Genomic DNA, 25391 nt, shown 5'->3' on the forward strand with positions numbered 1-25391 from the left:
ATTTCCTTTCCAGGTTTCTCTGCGCGTTTCCTTTCCCTATCCTGGGATAAATAACGCGCAGTGGCGGCTCTGTGTTGTGTTTTGTTAGAGCCTCGCCGGTTGTTTTTTCGCGGATGCGACACCCATGCCAAAGCGCGGAAAGTTTTCTCGAGCAATGAGTATCTGTGTTCATAGTCGGTAAACTTTTGCTAAGGTAGTATATTGCATGCTCTTTTCGACCTGACTCGTCATGCTGACCGAGCACACAACCCATTAACCTTTCTAACACAGTCAAGTACATGATCAACGGTCTTTCCTCTCGGCCTGTAGACTGGCCCCGATCTTGATCTCTTTCTTGTCGTCTGCGGTACCAATGTTGATGGTCTCAACCACCTCCTGATAAGGTGTAATAGCTCGGTCCTCCTGTTTCAACAATCTGGCTAACCCTTCAGGCAATTCACAATCTTCCTCAGCCCCTTCTTCGGCTTGATAGATAGGATTGTCGAAGTCATACTTGGCCATAGCAGTGTCGTTAGCAGTGAGATCCGAGTGGTCGGCTCTGCATGATGGAGGATCATGCTTTTCCTTAGAATGAGAGATTTTTTTTTTGAAAGAAAGGAAAAACGAAAAAAGAAACATTGCCATTTTTTTGTAAAAGTAAAAAAAAACTGAAAGAAAGAGAACACAAAATTGTTTGCAAAAGCCGTCCTTTATTGATGATAAAAATAATTGCGAAACGTAACTAAATGGATGGCCCTACAAATGAGCCGTTACACCTTGGGCAAAGTGTAAGACTTTATTATGCATGTAATAAAGGAAAACAATAAAAATCACTCTTTCAGTAGAGTAACCCGAACGGTTTTTTCAGACGACCAATTGTCGAGTTTTTCTCCCGGGACACACGGGCGAATCCAGCTATCTAAGTCACAGTCGCTGTCAGCCTTGTCTTCATCTGCAGCATTGACGATGTGGGGGGAAACCAAACCCCCGCTGGAGAGAGTACTGGTTTCATTCTTCTGAGATCCCGGAGTATACCCCAATCCAAACTTATCTTCTTTGATGATCAGCTCCACAATTTTGCCCCAGCCTTGGGCATTACCAGCTTTAACCACTTCGATAGCTTGCTTGTATGAAGAGATAGAAGTCCCGACCTTCTCAAACTCAGGTGAAAAGGCAGCTTCGGGCGCGACCTCATTGATGTTTGTAGTTTCGAAGCCATGACACAGCATCTCATGCATCTCGCCATCCATCTCTACATACTTAAATGTAGACAGGTGGCTAACAAAAATATCCTCTTCACCACATACAGTGACGATCTGACCTTCTAGTTCATATTTGAGCTTCTGGTGGAGGGTAGAAGTAACAGCACCGGCAACATGAATCCAAGGCCGACCTAGCAGACAACTGTAGGCAGGCTGGATATCCATCACATAAAAGGTGCTCTTGAACACCTGCGGTCCAATCTTAACTGGCAACTCAACTTCGCCAAAAACAGCTCTCTTAGAGCCATCAAAAGCCCTCACAACTAAGTTACTTGGCCTCAGGATGGTGTCATCGCAACCCAACTTCGTTAAGGCTTTCTTTGGAAGAACATTAAGAGAAGAGCCTGTATCAACCAAAACATGGGAAAGCATCACCCCTTTGCACTCCATTGTGATATGCAAGGCTTTGTTGTGATTCCTGCCCTCAGGTGTCAGGTCATTATCGGTGAAACCTAGCCCCCGGCTAGCGTTTACATTGGAAACTACCGACTCCAGCTGGTTAACAGTTATCTCCGGTGGAACATAGGCCATATTCAGTACTTTCAACAAGGCTGCTTTGTGCGCCTCAGAGCACAGCAATAGTGAGAGAATGGAGATCTTTGAGGGTGTCTGATTTAGCTGGTCGACTACCTTGTAGTCACTTTTCTTGATAATCCTCATAAACTCATCCACTTCCTTCTCGAATGCGGTCTTAGGAGGATCTTCCTCAGTAGTAACCTCTTCGGTGGATACCTGTTTCCCTTTAGCCTTGGCAGCTGCCTCGACTTCAGTATTCGAGCGTAATGTTGATGATGCAAATAGGCGTCCACTGCGAGTGAAGCCACCAACCCCTCCAACATTGTCTACAGCGGAGCTACCAATGTCAATGTCTTCTTCGTTAACTTTCTGCCCCTGGCAGTAGATATCAGCCCCATAGTGCCACGGGATAGCACTGTCATTCTCATACGGAACAGGTCCTGGTACCGTGATGGTGATTGGACCAACCAAAGTCGGTTGAGGGCTGTCAGAGTAAATTGCGACTGGTGCTGAACTTTTGATGTTCACCACTGTTGGTTCTGTACTTTTTGGGAAATATATTGTTGTCGGAGCGAGTCTCTCGGGAACATATATTTCTTCAGGAGTGAAATAAAACGTCACCGTCGATACATCATTCTTCACCGGACGGGCCTGATCGAACTGAAGACAACCTTCATCTATCAGCTGCTGAATACCCCTTCTCAAACTATCACATCCGTTTTCGGCAGCTTGACAATTTTTGCATTCTTCCCCACAGCCCGGGAAAATCTGTCCTTTCAGAAGTCGGTCTTTAACCACCGATAGCAAAGTCTTCACCTTAGTCACATCAGAAACCAAATTCAAAGTTTCCCCACTATCAACAGCATTAATCCTCTGCCCGCCGTGAGCCGGCATCGGGTTCTGGATAACATTAGGCACCGGAGCAAAATTGATAACCTGGGCATCTCTCAAATCTTGTACCTTTAACTGGAGAGCCGTGCAATTATTTGTAGTATGGCCAGGTGCGTTGGAATGAAAAGCACATCTGGCGTTGACATCATAACCTCTAGGCAATTTATTGGGATCGATTGGTGGGGCCAGAGTTCTCAATGTAACCAGATTCATGTCAATCAGCTTGGGAAGTAATACTGAATAAGGCATTGGGATAGGCTCGATGACCCGGTCCGTCTGCCTTGGACGTTGTTGATAGTGTCTCTGCTGACCCGAATTACCTCCTTGTTGTTGATTGTTGTACCTGGGTTGTTGTTGCGGATGATACTGCGGTTGAGGAACAGGTGTTGGAATAGTGACTGCGGCCACTTGATCTTGATAATAATTAGGGCGTCCTTTACTCCTGCCTCTGCCGGCATACACAACGCTTGCCTCGCCTTCTTTTCTTCGCTGACCGTTACCAGCAAACGGTCTCTTGGGACCTGATGGGTTGGAAACACTATTGTCTTAAATTCGGCCCATCTTCAACAGACTCTCGATTCTTTCTCCAGCAATTACTATCTCTGCAAAGCTGATTGACGGGCAAGCAGCCAATCTCTCAATATAATTGCCTTGAAGAGTGTTCATGAACATGTCCGCCATCTCCCTTTCAGACATAGGGGGTTGGACGGACGCAACAATCTGTCTCCAACGCTGAGCATATTCTCTAAAGGTCTCCTTGGCAGTCTGGGACATACCTTGCAACAAGGTCTGATTTGGAGCCATGTCCAAGTTGTATTGATATTGCTTGACAAAAGCCTCTGCCAAGTCTTTCCAGCTCTTGATGGTAGTACGAGACAAATGAGAATACCATTCACGAGAAGCTCCAGTTAGACTGTCTTCAAAATAGTACATCCACAGCTTTTCATCTTCCGTGTGAGCTCCCAACCTTCCCAAATAAGATTGGAGATGAGTGCGTGGGCAAGAAGCCCCGTTGTATTTCTCAAAAGTAGGGGGTTTGAACTTGTGAGGAATCCTTACTCCCTGAACCAGACCAAGATTTGTGACATTAAAGCCTAAGAAATTTTGAGACTCCAAAGATTTGAGCTTCTCAGCAAGCTCATCCATACGGCGAGTGGTCTCGAGGGCCTCGTCGTGCAAAGAAAATTGATCATACTGATAATCTTCAGTAACGGGGCGCCCGTTAATCTGAATTCCTTGATTCACATTGTACCTTCCGCCAATACCATTTCCAACATTCCCTGTGTTGCCAACATTACCCGGGTTTCCATCAGCATTTGCGTTACCCGCGTTACCAGTGTTCACAGGGTTATCAGCGTTCCCAGGGTTACCAGGGTTTCCCTCAACATTTAGTATCTCCACCTCAGGCCTCGGTTGCCCAACCAATTCCCTCAGCTTTTCTTGACCTGCTGCCATACCAGTTATCAATGTCATGAACTGATCCATCCTTTCACGCATATCAGCCAGCTCTTTCTGTACTTGGTCCATCGCTAGTCGTGGACGGTTTTCCTTTGTCGGGTATCTGTGAACTCGCTTGGGACCAATAACTGCCTGATACAGGGAACAAACATTAGACACTGCAGTGACACCTGCAAAACAGACAAGGGTTAATATGCATGGTATGCGATGCACTACTTGTTCAGTTTTAAGGCACCCCCGTTTTGAAAGGGAATACCCTGCAAATGAATAAGCATGAGATGTTGGATGCAAATATGCAGATGATGTTATGTAATGCAAAGGCATGTCAATCAGAATTGATGGATCCGCTTGAACATCTGTCAGGTTGCACTTCCTGGAGAGAAATTCATTGAGGAATATAATACAAGACCAAAACTCTGCTCCAGAAAACCGGGTTGGTTGGAGGTTAAGGTTTCCTGAATTTAGCCCACCCCTCACTGGTAGGTTCTAAGAACAGAAGTTCGTCAGCTTCAGCCCTTCAGTCGCGAATAATACGTTTACCACTGAAGGTTTGGCATTATTACGGGATAAAAGACCTTCACTGACTCCCCTCAACAGGACATCCTAAAGCAAGTTCCCAGTCTCGGGGTCCTCGGATTGATCAGCGAGAATGCGCCCACCAGAGCTAACATAATCATGTCTCGGAGGAGAGGCCTCGACTGAGTTCTCGGGAAATGGTCACCAGAGTCGATGATTTCTAAAGGAACACCATGTCGTTACGGAACATCCGTAGGACATAATATATCCAAAAGAAACCTCGTCTGGGTGTGGTTCTTCACGAACGACTTAACGTAGCAACATGCCACGCAAGCCTCATGATCATCCACTCTAAAACCTGTGTGTACACTCAAGCCTGGGTAATGGGCTTATCTCTCATAGAACATTCCATCCCAACAAACAAACAAACAGATCCAATAGATACAACAGATGCATGCAAGCAAGTAAGTTAATAAATGTACAAAAGCATGAACACCCAATAAACAAGAAAATCACACAAGCTAGGAGGGACTCGCTTAGGGAAGATGGACGTGCAAGAGGTCAACTTCTTAGTCCCCAGCAGAGTCGCCAGCTGTCGCAACCTGAAAAACAACCGGCGAAAGAAAAAGACAGAAGAGTCGCCACCGTGCGTTATTCATCCCAAAGGAGGGAAAGGAAACGCTCGAAGTAAACCTGAAAAAGGAAAGGACAAGACGGGGTCTCGCAACCAAATATTGGGTTCGGGAGTCGGTTATGCGAAGGGAAGGTATTAGAACCCCTACGCATCCGTAGTACTCTACGGGATCCACTTTTGTAGTTCTTGTCTAAAGGGTGTGAGTTTATCTTGTGTTGTTTACCAAAAAAAAAGGGTTAAATGAAAATGACTCGCGTGGATGTCGCATCCACTGCATACGTATCTCATCTGAATATGAGAATCAGAGTCTTCGTAGCTCGGCTGACCTATGGGTTGGGGGGATGTATGCTCGCTAAGACATCGCGTCTTATGCCTACGTATCTCATCTGGAATGAGAATCAGAGCAAGCCGTAGTTCGGCTAACTACGGGGTTATGGATTGGGTTTTGGACGAACGACGTCACTACGCAATCTACCGGATGCTCGACCTTTGGAGACTTACTCACCTGTAGTAGAAGGAGTAAACGTGTTGCTTTGGGTTTTAGGGTTTGGGATGCTCGAGGGCAAACAGGAAGTCCTTGACGAAGGAACCGCGCTACATGTGGGGATATGAATACAAAACACAAAACATGTATCTCAAAGTAAAATGCCACCAAAGGGCTCAAACATTGCCTCCTATCGAGGTCTTCCAGCTAAGAAAGCGATAAAGTATGAGAAAGGGAAAAAATTACCACACGGATAAAGATCCGAAGTTACAGCAATTAAAGGAATGGGAAACCCAGGGATCCTTCCAAGCTAAACACCATCAAAGAAAGTGAGTCAGTACAGGTAATCGGAATGAAACCTCTAGGGGTATCCCACAAATAAAGTGGGAAACCACGCAAGTTATCCCTGCAAAAGTCATGTGCCTTCACAAAAACTCAACAAAAGGGTTAGTGAAACAAAATAGGGTAACCAAGAGTTGCCCTCAAATCAAAATGTAACCACATGAATCATGCCCTTTCAATTCACAAAAAGCAATAAAGGGTAGGAGGCCTAAACCTCTTGTCAAACACATGCATCAAAAGGGTATCAAATTCACCCATAATACCTCATATATTTAGAGCATTCAAATTAAAGGCATAAAGATGATGGATATAGGGCAAACCTGATTGGAAAAGAAAAATCAAATGGCAGGGTTTGCTTGAGCTGAAAGTCTGTGAGTCAGAATGAACCTTTCAGAGTTGCCTGGAGGTTGCTGCAGAGTAGTTCCTAGGTTTCCTTCTCTCACTATCTTTTTCCTCGTGGTTTTGTTCTAAGGAAACCTCAGAGTACTTTTGCTTCTCTCCCTTTTTCTCAAGTGAATCTCCCAGTGTAACTCCCAGTGTCTTTTCCTCTACTGAAACCTCAGTATTTATAGACTGATTTTCGTGGGTAATGGGCTCAAATGAGGGAGACCCAAGTCCAAAATAATTTGTTATATTTTATTTATTTATTTATTTTATTTAGTTAATTAATTAATTAATTAATTAAATATTTTTTTTCGTTTTTTTTTTTTTTTCGTTTTTTTTTTCGGTTTTTTTTTTTTTTTTTTTTTTTTTTAGAAAAAATGAAGGGTAAATTTTGGGGTATTACAGCTGCCCCTATTCAATCAATTGGAGACCCGGAAAGAAGATGACAGCTGCTTTCATGCTTTCGAGGTATCAAGGGATTGAATACAATAAAAGCCCAAAAATTTGCACTGAAGTGAAGTGAAGTCACAATGCCTGTCAGAATCGGCAAAGAGGTGGTCTTGAAAAAAGAATCCGTCTGGTACGGTGAGTGTCAGTCTGAATATCGAAAAAGAATTATAAACTGGATACCAAAATAAATGGTAACACAGAAATAACCATGGCCTGAATGCCGCTCAGCAGTCTGAATACTGGAAAGGATTTCGATCTGAACATCGGAAAATTGGCCTGAATGCCACAAGTCGCATCGACCTAAACGTCGGAAACTTCTTCGATCTGAACATCGGAAAATCGGCCTGAATGCCACAAGTCGCATCGACCTGAACGTCGGAAACTTCTTCGATCTGAACATCGGGAAGACTTGGCCTGAATGCCACTTCGATCTGAATATCGGAAAAACTGCCCTGAATGCCACTTCGATCTGAATATCGGAACACTAGCCTGAATGCCACTTCGCTCTGAATATCGGAACACTGGCCTGAATGCCACAAGTCGCATCGACCTGACCGTCGGAAACTTCTTCGATCTGAACATCGGAACACTGGCCTGAATGCCACTTCGGTCTGGATACCAGAAAACTGGCCCGAATGCTACTTCGGTCTGGATACCGGAAAACTGGCCTGAATGCCACTTCGGTCTGGATACCGGAAAACTTCATGTCTGTCAGCATTGGCAGAAATAGGGAATGATAATAGAGGCGGCGCATGGGCCAATGACACTTGCTGGGGATAACAAAGGTAATTCATGAACAATCTTCAGTCTGAGTACTGGAAATAACTTCTAGCTTATCACTTGGGATACCGAGAATGTTTTATGCTTACATGCGTATGTTTGAATTTTTCAATGGCGTAATGCTCCATGAAAATGGAAATGCTACGCGATTTGGAATGATGCAATGCAATATGATTCTACGTGCAGGGATGCGAAATGCTGGGTAGAATGCCAAGTCGAGGCAAGGGGATCTGCTGGGGAAATGATTACCATCCTCTGGGCTCTGGCCAGGCTGCTGGAGATACACACCACAATGAACTCTGTGGGGAGATGACTAGCCATGCGGTGTTCTGGCCATACCGAGACTCTGATCGGGGAAAGAATGGCATTGGAAGCCTGCTGCTGAGGAAAGCTACAATGGTTCTAGCAACCACGATTTGCGAGAGATGACTCAGCAGGGGGAGCAAACACTGATACGGTACCGAGGTTCTGCTTCAAGAAAAGAAACCATGGATCTGGCATTGGGATTATCGATCTGGCATCGAACTCTAAGGAGCAGCCACTTCTGCTGGGAAGATACAGTCTGGCACTGTCAACTCCGCTGGGGAGTGTATGTCCTGAAACAACTGCTTGGGGAAGTACGGTGGTGAGAAACTGCTGGGGTTTGAAGAATCCAACGCTCTGATCAGCTCTGCAGGGATAAGACACCGAATTTGTCTGTTGGTGACTTCACTGGGGAAGATATTCACGATCATCTGCAGGGAATTTTAAGGAAATGCCCCGAGGGTATCTGTTCTGAATAGACGATCCAAAGCACTTAAAATTTACAGTAATTTTAAATGTTTATTAAGCATGTACCTGTAAAGCCCTTATGTGTCATGATGCAATGTTTATCAAAAATTCGGACGTCATTTTTGCAAACAAAACAGTAAAATGAAAATGAAAACAGAGATATACTGAATAACATGATTTTATTGATTGAACGGCCTCTGAATAGGCATTTACATCAAGAAGCAATCCCTAGAAAGAGGTAATCGCACAAAAGATAAAAACAGAAATTAATCTAATGGCAATGTGAAATGGATTTCTATTGGGTTCCAATTCTGCTATGACTTGCTCGTCTTCAAGATCCTCCAGATGATCAGCCTTCTGAAAAGGTGATTGGACTGTTTCCTACCTTTCGAAAATTTCCAGTCATTGGCACGAGATGAGATTCAGAACTACTCAGAACGCAGTCATTCGCTTAATCCCTAACTTTTGCCTGGATCGCCCTTTTCGGGTTTTCAATCCATCGGGATACCCATTTTTGCCTAAGTTGCCTTTTCAGGTTTTCAACTTACCGGGTGTACGCTCTTTTCATTTTTAATCCCTAATTTTTGCCCGAACCTTTTCATTTTCTTGGTTCGTCGGGATGCCCATTTTTTCCTGGACTATTCTTTTTACTGTCCAGCGGGTCTATTTTATGCGAAGTATTTTTTAACTGCGTCTGAGTTCACAGGGGAAGTGAAGTTTTCACCATCCATAGTTGCAAGCATTAAAGCCCCACCATCAAAAACCTTGGTGACAATATACGGTCCATCATAGTTAGGAGTCCACTTGCCCCTGTGATCTGTCTGAGGAGGAGGGATCCTTTTCAACACTAAATCTCCGACTTGGAAACAACGAGGACGCACCTTCTGATCAAAAGCTCTCTTCATCCGACTCTGATACAACTGCCCATGACAAATGGCTGCCATTCGCTTCTCTTCGATAAGACTCAACTCATTGAACCTTGTCCGAATCCATTCAGCTTCGTCTAGCTTGACATCCAACAAGACTCTTAGGGAAGGAATCTCCGCTTCAACAGGTAGGACTGCTTCCATACCATACACAAGGGAGTAAGGGGTTGCCCCGATCGATGTACGTACCGAAGTGCGGTACCCATGCAAGGCGAAGGGTAGCATCTCATGCCAATCTCTGTACGTGACGACCATCTTCTGCACAATCTTCTTTATGTTCTTATTTGCCGCCTCAACAGCGCCGTTCATCTTAGGGCGGTAAGGGGAAGAATTGTGATGCTGAATGTTGAAGTTCTGACACAACTCCTTCATCATTTTGTTGTTGAGATTAGAACCATTATCAGTAATGATTCTTTCGGGAATCCCGTAGCGACAAATGATTTCTTTCTTGATGAAACGGGCAACCACATGTCTGGTGACATTTGCGAACGACGCTGCCTCGACCCACTTGGTGAAATAGTCGATGGCAACAAGGATGAAGCAATGCCCATTGGAAGCAGTCGGCTCAATCTTTCCAATCATGTCAATACCCCACATAGCAAACGGCCACGGCGAAGACATCACATTCAGAGGATTCGGCGGTACATGCACCTTATCAGCATAAATCTGGCATTTATGACACTTCCGAGCATACTTGTAGCAATCTGACTCCATGGTCATCCAATAATAACCCGCCCTCAACAATTTCTTAGCCATTGCATGTCCGCCGGCATGAGTACCGAAGGAACCTTCATGAACTTCCTGCATTAACATGTCCGCCTTGTGTCTGTCCACGCATCTGAGCAAAACCATGTCGAAGTTCCTCTTATACAGCACATCGTCTTTGTTCAAGAAGAAACTGCCTGCCAATCTTCTCAAAGTCTTTCTGTCATTGTTGGATGCCCCTGCAGGGTACTCTTGATTCTTCAGAAAGCACTTGATATCGTGATACCAGGGCTTGTCATCGACTACCAGTTCAGCAGCAAACACATACGCGGCCCTGTCAAGGCGCATCACATCGATCCTGGGAGCATGGTTCCAACGAATTACCTTGATCATGGAGGATAGAGTAGCAAGTGCGTCTGCCATCTGGTTCTCATCACGAGGTATATGATACAATTTTACCGTTGTGAAGAAAGTCAAAAGTCTTCTCGTGTAATCTCTGTAGGGGACCAGAGTGGGCTGGAGAGTATTCCAATCACCATTCACTTGATTGATCACCAGAGCTGAATCTCCGAAGATGTCCAGAGTCTTGATTCTCATATCAATGGCTTGCTCAATACCCAAGATACAGGCCTCGTACTCAGCTTCATTATTTGTGCACTCAAAAGTCAAACGAGCGGTGAAAGGCATGTGGGCACCCTTCGGAGTAGTAATGACAGCGCCAATTCCACTTCCTCTAGCACTGACAGCCCCATCAAACAACAAAGTCCACTTTTCGTTTGGATCAGGTCCCTCCTCAACAACTGGCTCTTCACAGTCTTTCATCTTGAGGAACATGATGTCTTCATCAGGGAATTCAAACTTCATCGGCTCATAATCATCAATCGGCTGCTCGGCAAGGTAGTCTGACAGAATACTACCTTTGATGGCCTTCTGTGACGTATACTGAATATCATACTCTGTTAAAATCATTTGCCAACGAGCGACCCTTCCGGTGAGAGCTGGCTTCTCGAATATGTATTTGACAGGATCCATCTTAGAAATCAACAAGGTAGTATGGTTCAGCATATACTACCTTAGTCGGCGAGCAGCCCAGTCCAAAGCACAGCAAGTTTTCTCAAGCTGCGAATATTTGACTTCACAGTCGGTAAACTTTTTGCTAAGGTAGTATATGGCATGCTCTTTTCGACCAGACTCGTCATGTTGTCCCAATACACACCCCATCGAGTTCTCAGTCACTATTAGGCACATTATCAGAGGTCTCCCAGGAACTGGAGGTATAAGGATTGGAGGTTTCTGTAGATACTCTTTTATCTTCTCGAAAGCCCTTTGACAATCTTCATTCCACCTGATAGCCTGATCCTTCCTCAGCAATTTGAAAATTGGCTCACACGTGGTTGTTAGGTGAGAGATGAACCTTGCAATGTAGTTCAACCTACCTAAGAAACTACGGACTTGCTTCTCCGTTCTTGGCTCAGGCATTTCCTGTATTGCTTTCACTTTGTCAGGATCCACCTCAATCCCTTTTTCACTAACAATAAAACCCAGCAATTTTCCCGATCTCACCCCGAAAGTACACTTGTTCGGATTAAGTCTCAGTTTGAATTTCCTCAAACGCTCAAACAGTTTCTTCAAATTCACCAAATGTTCTTCTTCTGTCTGAGATTTGGCAATCATATCATCCACATAAACCTCGATTTCATGATGAATCATATCATGGAACAGAACTACCATAGCTCGTTGATATGTTGCTCCGGCATTTTTCAGACCAAACGGCATCACCTTGTAGCAGAAGGTGCCCCATGGGGTTATGAAAGTTGTCTTTTCCATGTCTTCTGGTGCCATCTTGATTTGGTTATAGCCAGAAAAACCATCCATGAAGGAGAATACCGAGAACTAAGCTGTATTATCTACCAAAACGTCGATGTGAGGTAATGGGAAATCATCTTTAGGGCTAGCTCTGTTCAGATCCCGATAGTCGACACACATCCGTACCTTTCCGTCCTTCTTAGGTACTGGGACGATGTTCACAACCCATGGCGGATAATTGGTGACTGCTAGAAACCCTGCATCCAACTGCTTTTGCACTTCTTCCTTTATCTTGACAGCCATCTCTGGTCTTGTTCTTCTGAGCTTCTGCTTGATCGGAGGACAACCTTCTTTGAGAGGCAAGCGATGTACCACGATGTCTGTGTCCAGCCCAGGCATGTCCTGATAAGACCAGGCGAAGATGTCAACGTATTCTTGCAGCAATTCAATCAGCCCTTTTTTCACATTGTCTCTCAAAACAGCCCCTATCTTGATTTCTCTCTTGGCGTCCTCGGTGCCGAGATTAATCACTTCAACAGACTCTTGATGCGGTTGAATAACCCTTTCCTCTTGTTTTAATAACCTGGTAAGCTCTTCAGGGAGTTCACGGTCTTCATCATCCTCTTCTTTAGCTTGAAAGATTGGATTTTCAAAGTCGAAGCGAGCCATAGCAGAACCGTTATCAATAGGATCCGGTGACGTGCATCACACGAGTGATGGTATGTGCTTATGAGTGTGAAGAAGAAATGAAAACTAAACAAAACATTGCCATTTTTTTTTTATTTTGAAAAACTGCAAAAATAGAAAGACAGGGAACGAAACATTTGAATACAAAGAGACGTCCTTTATTTATGATAAAAATGCAATTGTCACATAGACGGGCCCTACAATGAGTCATTACGCCCTGAGCGGCACGTAAGACTTGGATATGCATGAATAAACAAAGAAAATTACTCTTCAAGAAGAGTGACTTGGACAATCTCCTCAGAAGACCAATTGTTGATGACTTCACCCGGGATCCTCGGACGCACCCAGTTGTCAATGTCACAATCACTATCCCCATCTTCTTCGTTGACTGCAGAGACTTGACCATACTGAATGATGCCAGCACTGGAGAAAGTGATCGGCCCCTGACGAGTCTGAAGTGTTGAAGTTGTAGAAGTCAGAGCTGGCTGGTACCCAATCCCGAACTTATCTTCTTTCACTGGTAATTCCAACAGACACCCCCAACCGGGAGCAACACCTGAATCCACCACGGCCCGTGCCTGCTTAAAGGATGAGATAGAGGCACCCGCTTTAACCTCTTCCACCGACTCTTGGACAGACAAATCTTCAACCTGGAGGATACCTTTGTCGAGCAAGGCCTGGATACCCTGCTGTAGCTTCAAACAACCTCCACTCTGAGTGGCACAATCCAAACAACCCTTCCCACAACCGGGGAAGACATCGGCCTTCAGCAAGCATCCTTTGATATCCAACAATGGAGTCTTCAACTTCAACACGTCCTTAATGGACTTGGCTTCTCCCTCTACCAAATTAACGTTCGCACCACCATGCTGGGGCATGGGATTGTTAGCGACATTCGGAGCCGGTGCAAGGTCGATGGCCTTTGAATCTATGAGGTCCTGAACTACGTGCTTAAAAGCTTTGCAGTTCTCAATATTGTGGCCAGGTGCCCCAGAGTGGAAGCTACACCTAGCGTTGGCGTCGTAACCCACCGGAAGTCTACCAACAGGAGGAGCCAGAGTGCGCAGTTGCACAAGTTGTAGTTGTTGAAGACTAGAAAGCATCTGAGCGTACGACATTGGAAGGGTGTCGAAATGTCGGTCCATCATCCTTTGCCTCTGTTGATAAGCGGGTCTGTTACCCGGTTGTTGCTGCTGTTGATACTGAGCTGGTTGACGTTGTGATTGTTGTGGTTGTAGTGGTGTTGCAGCTGGAATGGTCACAGCCGCAACATACGGTTGCTGATGATAATTCTGAAAGTTATTCCTCCGGTTATCCCTGTTCTGATAAGAAGATATGGCATTTGCATCCCCTTCTCTCCTCTTCTGTCCCTGAATGAACGGCTTCTTCACCCCTGATGAGGATCCACCTCCACTCTGGATCTTGTATGTCTTTAGGTAATTCTCCACCCTTTCTCCAGTAGAGACCACATCAGCGAAGTTGGAAGCATTGCACCCCACCAGACGCTCCAAGTAAGGTTCAGGCAGCGTATTCATGAACATGTTGGCCATTTCCTTTTCCAACATAGGAGGCTGAACACGGGAAGCTGTATCCCTCCAGCGCTGAGCGTATTCCCTGAAGCACTCATTGCTTTTAAGAGACAGATTCTGAAGTTGAGTTCTGTCCGGAGCCATGTCTGCATTATACTGATACTACTTCACGAAAGCCTCTACCAAATCCCTCCAGCAACAGATGTGGGCTCTGTCCAGCCTCATATACCATTCCAAGGATGCCCCAGCTAGGCTATTCTGGAAGAAGTACATAAGTAGCTTCTCGTCGTCAGAGTATGCAACCATTTTACGGAAATAGGCTTGCACGTGAGTTTTGGGGCAAGAGTTGCCATTTTATTTGTCAAATATCGGGACCTTGAATTTCGGTGGCACCCTCACACCTGGGACCAAGCCCAAGTCAGCAACATCTACTCCCAGAAGGTTCTGTCCTTCCACTGCCTTCAACCTCTCTTCCAATCTTTTAAACATGGGGTCCATGCCAAAGTCTTCCTGAAGCAAAGGGAACTGATCATCCTGACCATCCTGAATAGGTTGTTGATCTAGGTTGATGCGCGGGATCGGGATAGGCCCCGGTCCATTGGGACCATTAGCCTCTCCAGCTGGAGGATCAGCCAACGTCTCCGGTTGAGTAATAGGGGGATCCCTCTGTACCAACAATCTAAGCTCCTTGAGCCACCCCTTGAACCAAATCCATGAATTGATTTATGCGAATCTTCATCTCGGCGAGCTCTGCTTGTAGGCTCTCCATCGCTCTTTGTTGATTCCTTCGGGTACCGTATCGGTGGATGCCTGAGTCAGCTATCCTGCTAGTGGAACACCAAACAACTGAGAACACTATGGCGGTACCTGTTATGCAAGACATGCGGATGACTATGCAAATGCAATGACATGTTTATCAATTCCAAAAGGTATTCTACCCCCTTGATTCCAGTCTCTCGTTTGATAAACAGTGTAAGAAGAAAACCCCGACTAGAATCAAGAAGAAGATTTAAACCTCCTTGAAAAGGATAAACATGTGTTAAATGATATGAATGCAAATGATGTGATGATGTGAATGCAATGCAGTGGCATGTCAATCAGGATTGCTGTATCTGCTTGAAAATCTGTCGGGTTACACTGTCTGAAGAGAGAATCACTGAGGAATATAATACAAGATCAAAGCTCTGCTCCAGAAAACCGGGTTGGTTGGAGGTTAAGGTTTCCTGAATTTAGCCCGCCCCTCACTGGTAGGTTCTAAGAACAGAAGTTCGTCAACTTCAGCCCTTCAGTCGCGAATAATACGTTTACCACTGAAGGTTTGGCATTATCACGGGATAAAAGACCTCCACTGACTCCCCTCAACAGGACATCCTAAAGCAAGTTCCCAGTCTCGGGGTCCTCGGATTGATCAGCGAGAATGCGCCCACCAGAGCTAACATAATCACATCTCGGAGGAGAGGCCTCGACTGAGTTCTCGGGAAATGGTCACCAGAGTCGACAATTTCTAAAGGAACATCATGTCGTTACGGAACATCCGTAGGACATAATATATCCAAGAGAAACCTCGTCTGGGTGTGGTTCTTCACGAACGACTTAACGTAGCAACATGCCACGCAAGCCTCATGATCATCCACTCTAAAACCTGTGTGTACACTCAAGCCTGGGTAATGGGCTTATCTCTCGTAGAACATCCCATCCCAACAAACAAACAACAGCTCCAACAGATACAGCAGATGAATGCAAGCAAGTAAGTAAATAAAATATACAAAAGCATGAACACCCACTAAACAAGAAAATCACAAAAGCTAGGAGGGACTCGCTTAGGGATGATGGACCAGCAAGAGGTCAACTTCTTAAGTCCCCAGCAGAGTCGCCAGCTGTCGCAACCTGAAAAACAACCGGCGAAAGAAAAAGACAGAAGAGTCGCCACCGTGCGTTATTCATCCCAAAGGAGGGAAAGGAAACGCTCGAAGTAAACCTGAAAAAGGAAAGGACAAGACAGGGTCTCGCAACCAAATCTTGGGTTCGGGAGTCGGTTATGCGAAAGGAAGGTATTAGAACCCCTACGCATCCGTAGTACTCTACGGGATCCACTTTTGTAGTTTTCGTCTAAAGGGTGTGAGTTTATCTTGTGCTGTTTGTCGCAACCTGAAAAATACAGTGTGCGAAAAAACAACCGGCGAAAGAAAATGACAGAAGAGTCGCCACCGTGCGTTATTCATCCCAAAGGAGGGAAAGGAAACGCTCGAAGTAAACCTGAAAAGAGGAAAGGAAAAGACAAGGTCTCGCAACCAAATCTTGGGTTCGGGAGTCGGTTATGCGAAGGGAAGGTATTAGCACCCCTACGCATCCGTAGTACTCTACGGGATCCACTTTTGTAGTTCTTGTCTAAAGGGTGTGAGTTTATCTTGTGCTGTTTACCAAAAAAAAAAGGGTTAAATGAAAATGACTCGCGTGGATGTCGCATCCACTGCATACGTATCTCATCTGAATATGAGAATCAGAGTCTTCGTAGCTCGGCTGACCTATGGGTTGGGGGGATGTGTGCTCGCTAAGACATCGCGTCTTATGCCTACGTATCTCATCTGGAATGAGAATCAGAGCAAGCCGTAGTTCGGCTAACTACGGGGTTATGGATTGGGTTTTGGACGAACGACGTCACTACGCAATCTACCGGATGCTCGACTTTTGGAGACTTACTCGCCTGTAGTAGATGGAGTAAACGTGTTGCTTTGGGTTTTAGGGTTTGGGATGCTCGAGGGCAAACAGGCAGTCCTTGACGAAGGAACCGCGCTACATGTGGGGATATGAATACAAAACACAAAACATGTATCTCAAAGTAAAATGCCACCAAGGGGCTCAAACATTGCCTCCTATCGAGGTCTTCCAGCTAAGAAAGCGATAAAGTATGAGAAAGGGAAAAAATTACCACACGGATAATGATCCGAAGTTACAGCAATTAAAGGAATGGGAAACCCAGGGATCCTTCCAAGCTAAACACCATCAAAGAAAGTGAGTCAGTACAGGTAATCGGAATGAAACCTCTAGGGGTATCCCACAAATAAAGTGGGAAACCACGCAAGTTATCCCTGCAAAAGTCATGTGCCTTCACAAAAACTCAACAAAAGGGTTAGTGAAACAAAATAGGGTAACCAAGAGTTGCCCTCAAATCAAAATGTAACCACATGAATCATGCCCTTTCAATTCACAAAAAGCAATAAAGGGTAGGAGGCCTAAACCTCTTGTCAAACACATGCATCAAAAGGGTATCAAATTCACCCATAATACCTCATATATTTAGAGCATTCAAATTAAAGGCAGAAAGATGATGGATATAGGGCAAACCTGATTGGAGAAGAAAAATCAAATGGCAGGGTTTGCTTGAGCTGAAAGTCTGTGAGTCAGAATGAACCTTTCAGAGTTGCCTGGAGGTTGCTGTAGAGTAGTTCCTAGGTTTCCTTCTCTCACTATCTTTTTCCTCGTGGTTTTGTTCTAAGGAAACCTCAGAGTACTTTTGCTTCTCTCCCTTTTTCTCAAGTGAATCTCCCAGTGTAACTCCCAATGTCTTTTCCTCTACTGAAACCTCAGTATTTATAGACTGATTTTCGTGGGTAATGGGCTCAAATGAGGGAGACCCAAGTCCAAAATAATTTGTTATATTTTATTTATTTATTTATTTTATTTAGTTAATTAATTAATTAAATATTTTTTTTCGTTTTTTTTTTTTTTTTCATTTTTTTTTTCGGTTTTTTTTTTTTTTCGTTTTCGTTTTTTTTTTTTTTTTTTTTTTTTTTTTTTTTTAGAAAAAATGAAGGGTAAATTTTGGGGTATTACACTGTTTACAAAAAAAAAAGGGTTAAATGAAAATGACTCGCACGGATGTCGCATCCACTGCATACATATCTCATCTGAATATGAGAATCAGAGTCTTCGTAGCTCGGCTACCTAGGGATTAAGGGTAATTGTGCTCGCTAAGACATCGCGTCTTATGCCTACGTATCTCATCTGGAATGAGAATCAGAGCAAGCCGTAGTTCGACTAACTATGGGGTTATGGATTGGGTTTTGGACGAACGACGTCACTACGCAATCTACCGGATGCTCGACCTTTGGAGACTTACTCACCTGTAGTAGAAGGAGTAAACGTGTGTTATGGTGAAGAAAAATCAATGAAGGGTTTGTTTGCATTGTAGGAACGCGCATGCAAAGGGGTAATGAGGATAAGACCTCATAGCTCTTAACCCTGGACAAAGGAACCTGCATAAAGTAAACACAAAAACATTGCCTCCTATCGAGGTCTTCCAGCTAGGAAAGCAGTAAAATGCGGGAAAAATGTAAAAGTACCACGCGGATAGAGATCCGAAGTAACAGCAATTAGAGGAATGGGAAACCCTGAGATCCTTCCAAGCTAACATCATCAAAGAAAGTGGGTCAGTACAGGTAATCGGAATGAACCTCCAGGGGTTATCCCACAAATAAAGTGGGAAACCACGCAAGTTATCCCTGCAAAAGTCATGTGAGCCCTCACAAAAACTCAACAAAAGGGTTAGTGAAACACCATAAGCATTTTTTTCATGGATAATGTAGCGGTGTATTCGTCGCTATATGATTTATTGATTAAACCATAAGCAAAGCATACAATGAATTCGAGTCGCCACCGCACTTTTATTTATCCAAAGGACTGGCTAAAAAGCGAACAAAAGCCTAAGAAGTTTTACGCATAGAAAACTAATAAAAAGATCAGAGAGTCTGGGTAAGGGGTAAATTACGCAATGGGAAGGTGTTAGGCACCCACTACGTCCTAGGTACTCCTAGGGAGCCCTTTTCACACTTGTTGTATAAAATTGTTATTTGTTATGAAATATTTATTGTGCAAACATGATTGGGATGATGAGAAAAGAATATACAATTTTTATTATTTTTGTGTTCGAACAAGTGAAAACAAATGGAAAAACAAATGTTTAACAATGCATTAATTGAATGAAAACATCATTGTATATATGCTTTGCCAACAATGTCATCACTTTTCCTTTTGGCATGGGAGAAGGGTTTTAAACAAAGTGAACAATTACTCTGATCTATGGATGACCGTAGGAACATCTACAGCGACCCAATTGTGGCAGACACCACCAGGAATAACGAAGTTGTTCACGTCTTCTGCGTCATCTTCCAAGATAGCAGCAGCTTCTTCTTCAGGTTGATCATCATGGATGCATCCTCCACTTGTGAACAAACCTTGCTCATTAAATGCCCCAGACGAATAGACAATGCCAGCCCGGGATTGGTTAACCAGGAATAAATCCATCAACAGTACTTAGTCTGGCAAATACCTCCTCTGAGTTCACAATTCTCTTGCTCCGGATGATCCATCAATCTGGCAGAGTTGACTCTGGTATAGTACCGACGAGGTACGTCTTCAAAATAAATGAAGATCGCAGGGTCAGACCACAGGACGGGAGACCGGAACAAAACACCTACTTATGCAAATGATGCATGAAGTGTTTATGCATATGCTTGTTTTTATTTCAAAGGAACTCGAGGGTTTTATTTGCAAACTTTGAAATATTAAGCATTTTGATCGTATATGAGAATATCTCATCAGATATATCAGGTGAAATTTTTTTCCCGGTTTTTTCATGTTTGAATTTTTTTTGCAAATAAACTCCTTTGAGTTTCTTGAAAATTTTCTTTTTTCTGATGATATGGATGCAGATGGATGCATGGATGCATGAATGCAACAATCGCACTCAAGGATCAAGCAAAGCACACCAAACAAAGGTCGTGGGAAAGCTCCTTGTATCCCTAATATCAATCATCTATTTTGGTGGATTTAGGTTTTCACCTTATCGACACCCAAGTTCCATTGATATTAACGGTACATGAACCGGCTCGAACATCCTTAATATCAACCATCCGTTTTGGGGGATTTAGTTTTTTACACCTGATCAACACCCAAGTTCCATTGATATTAAGGTTGTCTGAACGACTCAACCACGAATCACGGGTTTGCTGAGAGTCACGAGCATGGAGTCTCGGTTAAGAACCACCCAAAGGGAGTGTACTGGGGTTTAAACCTGCCAGACATGTTCTACCAGAGGTTCCCATAATCATCGTTCCATCTCTCGAATATTATCGGAGGAACGAATACTCGTATTCCAAGAATATTCTCAAGAGAAACTCTTATAAGTGTAGTATCGAGTAACAGTCGCATCAGAACTTACATCTGAACGACCTCCGCACTACGTTCCAAAAAATAGGCCAAGATGGGCTTGGTAAACTAAGGTCTTTGGCTTCTGCGGCACATGATTGAAAGAATAATGCCTAACCACAAATAACTTGTGTGACATTATTAATCCAACATGACCTCCACCAAGTGAATGGACTCGCAAGTCAACTGGCTAAGGAATACTCCACACCAGTCAACAAGACTATGCCATTCTCCTATCCTAGAGTGCACTTGAGTTCGGGTATAGAACTCATCTCACAGATCCCCAAAGCAAACAGCAATTGTATATCAAGCAATTCAAACATTACAATCAATACAGTTATCCCAAATCGTACAAAAATATGTCATATAACAAATAATAATATAGCACAACAAGGGTGAAAAGTAGGCAATACCACCAAGGATCTCAATCCCCAGCAGAGTCGCCACTTTTCTGTAGCGGTGTATTCGTCGCTATATGATTTATTGATTAAACCATAAGCAAAGCATACAATGAATTCGAGTCGCCACCGCACTTTTATTTATCCAAAGGACTGGCTAAAAAGCGAACAAAAGCCTAAGAAGTTTTACGCGTAGAAAACTAATAAAAAGATCAGAGAGTCTGGGTAAGGGGTAAATTACGCAATGGGAACGTGTTAGGCACCCACTACGTCCTAGGTACTCCTAGGGAGCCCTTTTCACACTTGTTGTATAAAATTGTTATTTGTTATGAAATATTTATTGTGCAAACATGATTGGGATGATGAGAAAAGAATATACAATTTTTATTATTTTTGTGTTCGAACGGATGAACCCGTTGCCTACGTACCTTCCATCAAAGGTAAGGATCAAAACGCCGTAGTTCGGCTAAAAGATTTCCAAAAGTTAGTGGATTCAATTTTAAACACAAGCCCTAGGGTCTTACGTTATCCACGGGAGAAAACTCAAGCTTATAAAACAACGAGTCCACCATGTGAGAAAAGCTTCAACTTGCTAGTGAGGAGTTAACCCTATAATAAGCAAGGAAGACTTACAATTCAATCAACTAAGGACAGATAGGTGAGATTGACATCAACCAACTAGGATAAATCAAACCTAAGGCTAATGTATGAAAACTTAACAAGAGTGGACAAAGCCACAAAATCATTGAATGGGTGAAGTTAATTGATTATGAGTATTCACAAAAGGAGGGTCAAAGTATCATTAAGATTGATTCAAAAGAAGTATTATGAAATGGAGTTTGAAAAAAGTCAAGGACTTGGGGTCCAGGTTTTTAAATTGAAAACATGAAGATGTTTGCACAATATTTATCTCAAGTTTTTGAAAGTAATGTGTGAAAAGGTTTAGGACAAACTGGATGAATGGATGAAGATGGAGTGTAAAACTTCCTAGAAGGTTCACCTCTTGAAATCATATAGAAGATGATTCAAGTGTGTCCTTTGGAATAGGCAATGAGCAATAATAAACAGGCAAAGCAAAGGAAAGTCAACAAAAGCGGATACCGGATGCCAATTACTGGACTTATACCAATCTCCTAAAACAGAACTGGATATCAGAGGCCACTCTATGGGCTTATACTAATCTCCTCAACCAAGAAGTAAAAAGTGGATACCGGATGCCAATCTATCTGGACTTATACCAATCTCCAACAACAAAGCAAGACACTTGGATGTCAGATGCCAATCTATCTGGGCTTACTCTAACCTCCAACATATGATCATAGGAAAACAAATGCCAAATTACACGGACTTACAATTGCATCCTCACATAAATCAGACAAATGCATCAAGCAAAGAGATGTTGAGTGGCCAATGAAATGGTCTTATACTCACTTCCATATCATAGGAACAATGGCCAATGAATGGTCTTACAATTGTCCTCAATGGGCAAACAACAAAGATATGTCACAAAGACCAATGAAATGATCATGCACTAATGAGCAATTAATGATGATAAATGCACAGATCATACAAGCAAACATGTGCATATGAAGTAAGCAATCAATCAATCAAAGGTATTCAGCACACTCTATAACCAAACAATGAGGCTCATACAAAAGGTTAGGCATTGAAGCCAACTGGAATAGGGTTAATGATGCTCTTAACCTTGACATTGAGAGCCAAGGTGAAGCAGATGGAAGGATATGAGGGGTGTGCCTCATGCTCTTATCCCTGGTCAGGGAGAGCTATTGAATATCAGATGGTGTGGGAGTTCAGAAAGATGGAACTCTCTCCACAAGTTAGACTCTATAGATCTTGGGTTTTTTACTCACTATGCATCAACACAAGTAGTGTGAGCAAGGTGAGTGACTCACAAAATAGTAGGAGATAGGTTGCATATCTCTTGGATTCTACCAATTGCCTTATTCAAAGGACTTTTCCTGCTTGGGACAAAAGTAAACAAGCACAAACATCGCCTCTTAAGGAGGACTTCAGACAGTTGCCTGGCCAAGTAACAGGCCAGGTCTTCCAGACTACATGGAGTAAGGAAATTATACCTCAATGCAAATTGCTTATCAAGCAAAGCAAAGCAAAGTTCACAAGGAACTAATAGCAACTAAAGTACCTGAAATCAGTCAAGCACAATTAGTATACCAGACACAAAGTTAAAACAAAACAGCATAAGCCAACAGACAATACAGTCAAGCATATGTGCAAAGCAACAAGCTCATAACAAGTGAGCTAGGCAACCTACAAAACAAACAAGTTAGTTCATGATAAACAATCAAACTCATTCAACTTGTATAAATCTCTTTAAGGCATTCGCTTCTTAACCTGAAAAAATGAACTCAAACACGAGCAACAGGACCACTAGGACAAGCCTAGGGTCAAAAGGAGATAAGAAGTCCAAACCAACAAGTGAAAGATATCCAAAATCATGTTCAAACAATCAAGAAACAAACCCAAGTGGTTTCACATTCATATCATTCATCATTATCATTTCACAAACCAATTAGGTCAAAACATGTCATATAGAACCTCAAAGAAGTCAACAGAAAGATTCATGTCAAATCCAATCACAAACATTTCAATAAATTCTCAAATAATTCATGATCAAACATCATCCATAACATGATAAGCATACCAAATTTCAGCTCATTTGGATCAAGGGAAGTAGGTCAATGAAAATCAGAAAGTCAAAGCAAGTTCAAGTAGACTCATACAAAGCATCAAAACATGCACCAACTTCAATAAATCACAAAACAGTGACAACATGTGATAAATGAATGAGACCAAAACCATGACAAACTTTAAGATGTCTAAAATTCACATGTCAAATTTCAAGTCCATCCTATTAAGCATGAGAATTTCACAAATCAAATAACATCACGTGTCACAAAAAGTCAACAATTTGGTCAAACAGGGGAGAAAATTCCAATCAAATAGGAAATGCTATTAATAATTCTAGAAAAATTCACATGTATTCTCAACATCCACAAGTATGTTCATGCAAAAATCCAGACCAATTTGAGTTCAATAAGCATGGCAATAAAAATCATGAAGTTGGACATGAATGGTGTGACACAAATTGTCACACCCCTAATCAAAAATTCATATCTCCACAACCAGAAATGATAAATTCACAAACTCTACACCAAAATCACCATGAACATGTCTAGTTTAAGCACAAAAAATTTGGGAAGCATTGGATAATGTATCATCATTTCACAATCAATTTGGCAAGACATACATAAAATGGACAACATGAACAAACCCTAGCACATTTTAAAATACTCACATGCAAAAAATCTGGAAAAATCATCATAAAAAACTAGAGTTCATGAGGAGCAATCCACAAAAAATCCCATCAAAATTGGATAAAAAATGAAGGACTTATGATTTTTTGAAGATTGATGATCAAAATGAAATAAAAATTGCAAAAAGAAATAAAATAAATCAAATAAACAACCGGCGATGGCAAAAGGGTAAATATGGGGCTCACTAAGTGAAACGCTGCGTTTCACTTAGTGAGGTGGCGTGCAGTTATTTGTACATGGCAATGGAATAGTGATTCTCATGCAGAACAAAAATTTCCAGCAACCAAACGCGGGTTCCAGCAGCAAACACGATTTTCTGGGTTTGGCAATTAGGGTTTTAATGTAACAGTACATGTGTTCTTCGATCAAAATCCCAGCAGGAACAAATGATAACCAAAATCCACAAATGACATATCAACATGTTCATCTAATCATGTACATCATCAAATCAACAATCATTTTCACTAAATCATGCTAAAATAAAAGAATCGAGCAAAGTAAAGTTTAAACATCAAATTTCATTTCAACATAACTTCTACAATACGCGACCATTTTCAACGATTTAAAGCTCATCATTTCAACATAACTTCTTCAAGTTCCAGATGATGAATGAATGAAGGGTTTTAGCTTAACAACCTTTGAAAAAGCTCCAATCAAGATCTGCCATGGATGAAGCTTTAATGTAACAGTGGTATGAGAGGCTTTACAGCTGAGATTTGATGCTTGCTACAACTTCAAAAAGGGTTGCAGATGGTGGCACAAAGCTCAGGAACACGGGTTCTATGAAGATTTTTCAGAAAAAGTTCAGATGAAGGAAAATGAGGGTTTGAGATAAAATGGCTTTTGGTCTGTTTTGTGTATTGTGGCTAGGGTTTTTGCAGCAGAAAATGTGAAATATATACTGTGTTTAGCATGCTAAGTTTGGTTAAGGAAGTGTTAATTGCATTTAGCTCCAAATGAAGTGTTTTTGGTTAATTGATGGATTTCACTTAAGTTGCATGGGCATGGTTCTACAGTGAGAATTTGGGCTTTAAGCATATCCCAAATGTCATTTCTGAACATTTTCAATTGGTAGAATGTGTAGCAAATGGCTAATTTGAAAGTCAACTTTTTTACCTTTCCTTTTTAATTCAAGTCAACTAAAAAATGCCATTTTGATTGGTTGAGTTTTGGTGAATTTTGATGAAGGATTTGGATAGAGCACATCAAATATGACTTGTAGCAAAAAACCTCACTCAATTTGGCCAAATGGTTTGGAAGATATGCCACTTTGAAGTTCAAAATTTTTTGAGAATGATTTGATCATAACT

The sequence above is a fragment of the Lathyrus oleraceus genome, chromosome 6 (assembly GCF_024323335.1).
Source record: "Lathyrus oleraceus cultivar Zhongwan6 chromosome 6, CAAS_Psat_ZW6_1.0, whole genome shotgun sequence".
NCBI classification, from domain to species: Eukaryota; Viridiplantae; Streptophyta; class Magnoliopsida; order Fabales; family Fabaceae; genus Lathyrus; species Lathyrus oleraceus.